The following is a 3,194-nucleotide window of genomic DNA, read 5'->3' as shown; positions in this document are numbered from 1 at the left end:
TTCTGTGTATTCTTGCCACCTCTTCTTAATATCTTCTGCTTCTGTTAGGTCCATACCATTTCTGTCCTTTATCGAGCCCATCTTTGCATGAAATGTTCCCTTGGTGTCTCTAATTTTCTTGACGAGATCTCTAGTCTTTCCCGTTCTGTTGTTTACCTCTATTTCTTTGCATTGATTACTGAGGAAGGCTTTCTTATCTCTTTGCTCTTCTTTGGAACTCTGCATTCAGATGTTTATATCTTTCCTTTTCTCCTTTGCTTTTCACTTTTCTTCTTTTCACAGCTATTTGTAAGGCCTCCTCAGGCAGCCATTTTGCTTTTTTGCATTTCTTTTCCATGGAGATGGTCTTGATCCCTGTCTCCTGTAAAATGTCACGAACCTCCGTCCATAGTTCATCAGGTACTCTGTCTATCAGATCTTGTCCCTTGAATCTATTTCTCACTTCCACTGTATAATCATAAGGGATTTGATTTATGTCATACCTGAATGGTCTAAGTGGTTTTCCCTACTTTCTTCAATTTCAGTCTGTATTTTGCAATAAGGAATTCATGATCTGAGCCACAGTCAGCTCCTGGTCTTGTTTTTGCTGACTGTATAGAGCGTCTCCATCTTTGGCTGCAAAGAATGTAATCAAACTGATTTCGGTGTTGACCATCTGGTGATATCCATGTGTAGAGTCTTCTCTTGTGTTGTTGGAAGAGGGTGCTTGCTATGACCAGTGCATTCTCTTGGCAAAACTCTATTATCCTTTCCCTTGTTTCATTCCATACTCCAAGGCCAAATTTGCCTGTTACTCCAGGTGTTTCTTAACTTCCTACTTTTGCATTCCAGTCCCCTATAATGAAAAAGACATCATTTTTGGGTGTTAGTTCTAAAAGGTCTTGTAGGTCTTCATAGAACCACTCAACTTCAACTTCTTCAGCATTACTGATTGGGGCACAGGCTTGGATCACCGTGATATTGAATGGTTTGCCTTGGAAACAGAGATCATTCTGTCGTTTTTGAGATTGCATCCAAGTACTGCATTATGGACTGTTTTGTTGACCATGATGGCTACTCCATTTCTTCTAAGGTATTCCTGCCCAGTAGTAGATATAATGGTCATCTGAGTTAAATTCACCCATTCCGGGGTGTTTAAAAAGTCATCTCATTAACATAACAAAAGTCACCTTGATCACTCTGCATACTCTTGTTACTCATTCTCTTTATCTCAGTTTCTGCCTTTCCCTCCCTCTGTTGTTCTTCTATCAATGTAGCCTTTTCTAAACCTCACACTAGTCTTAGTAAAATTTTTTGGAAAAAGAAGAGAGGATAATGATTCTATTTTGTCCTTGAGCAGGTTGAATTTCAGAGAGACTTTGACCCCAGTTTACATATCTATGCTGTGTGTTCAGTCGCTTCAGTCATGTCCAAATCTTTGGGACCCTATGGTCTGTAGTGAGGAAAATGGAAGCTTGGCATGCTGCTGTTCATGGGGTTGCCAACTGTTGGACACAACTGAGTGACCTGAACAACAACAGTAGTCTTTAGCCTGTCAGGCTCCTCTGTCCATGGGATTCTCCAGGCAAGAATACTGGAATGGGTTGCCATGCCCTCCTCCAGGAGATCTCCCCAACCCAAGGATTGAACCCACGCCTCTTACATCTCCTGTATTGGCAGGTGGATTTTTTTAACCACTGGCACCACTTGGGAAGCCTCTAGCTAATGGCAAAATTTTTTTATATTTAGGCAGAAAAATATGGCATGGAGAGCATCAACTTGGAGGTAATGCTCCCAAGGTTGGATTTCCAGCTCTACCAGTTATTCACTACATATCTTTGAAATACCTTCTCTAGGCCTCAGTTTCCGTCTCCTTAAAATGATAATAATGCTAATGCTCCCTCATTAGGATCTTATTGTTGACATATGGCCTAGTGCCCTGTATGCAGTGACTGCAGGCTTGTACTTTTCAGGATGATCCCGCTATCTCAGTTGGGGAGCTCTCTGTGTTCAAGTTGCTAGTGGTAGTAGTAAGGTGTTAAGTTAGAAGGAGATACAGGGGGTTGTAGTGTTAGAGGAAACACACTGACTGAAACTGCCCACCTTGGCCAGGCACCATAGTAACTGTTTGAGCGAGTCAGTTTTACGACAGGATGTCCTGTTAAGAAACACAGAACTAACAAGCCACTACCAACCAGAACAATTCAGGAAAGGTCAAAAGGAGATGCCACATGTTCTAACACCTCCCAGAATCCTTCTCTCTGGCATTCATCTTGGTGAGCTACGCATGTGCCACTAGGAAGGACCCTGAGTCAGAATGACTGACCACAGACAACCCAGAAACTAATCCCATCACCATAAAACCTGGGACTACGACGGCAGAGGAGTCCTCCTGGTTTCCCTTACTCTCTAGCTCTCCTCCCAGCACCTCTTCCCAATAAAGTCTCTTGCTTTGTCAGCATGTGTGTCTCCTTGGACAGTTCATTTCTGAATGTCAGAGTGAGAGCCCACTTTCAGGCCCTGCAAGGGTCCCCTTTCCTGCAACAGTAGTAGAAGATAATTTGAAGCAAGAAAGGACCAACATGGATACACTGATTATTTGCTGGGTTCGACTGGATCAGGAACTGATCCAGTTTCACTCTGTTACAAACTCCAGGCAGTCAGATGTTCCACCTAGGGTCACTTAACCAATTGTTAATTGCAGAATGCATGATGTTTGACCAGGTTTGGGGTGATTTCCATCTTGAATAAGCCTGTAATACTAGTCAACCCATTTGAACTTTAGCTACTTTCTGGGTGAGAGGACCCCTGTGCAGCAGGTTAGGTATTTTCAAATATTCCTGGGAAGGAGATTCCATCATCTCCTAGAATCATATCAGAAAGTCCTAGCAAGATACCAGTTATTTCCACCAAGATGTCTTCTATTTCTCCATCACCTGCCTATATTTTGCAGACCAGGCTAACCTGTTGAAGGCTTCTAGGTGACTTTTTATTAGGGAGTTCAGATTCAATAGGTAGTTTCTAATCTGACTATTGGATGCTGGTGTTACTGAGAGAAACAGTGTGGTCTTGGCAACTCATCTCCACTGTGGCAGCAATTCTGAGATGCACCTGCTGGTCGGTGACATTGATTTCTATGAATTGTTTTATTCTTGTCGGAATTGATCCATCAGCCAGTGGCCACCTCATCCCTGGATGCGACTTCATCATGTTTC

This window comes from Bubalus kerabau, chromosome 19 (assembly GCF_029407905.1).
Source record: "Bubalus kerabau isolate K-KA32 ecotype Philippines breed swamp buffalo chromosome 19, PCC_UOA_SB_1v2, whole genome shotgun sequence".
In the NCBI taxonomy this organism is placed as follows: Eukaryota; Metazoa; Chordata; class Mammalia; order Artiodactyla; family Bovidae; genus Bubalus; species Bubalus kerabau.
This window is presented reverse-complemented; position numbering follows the sequence as displayed.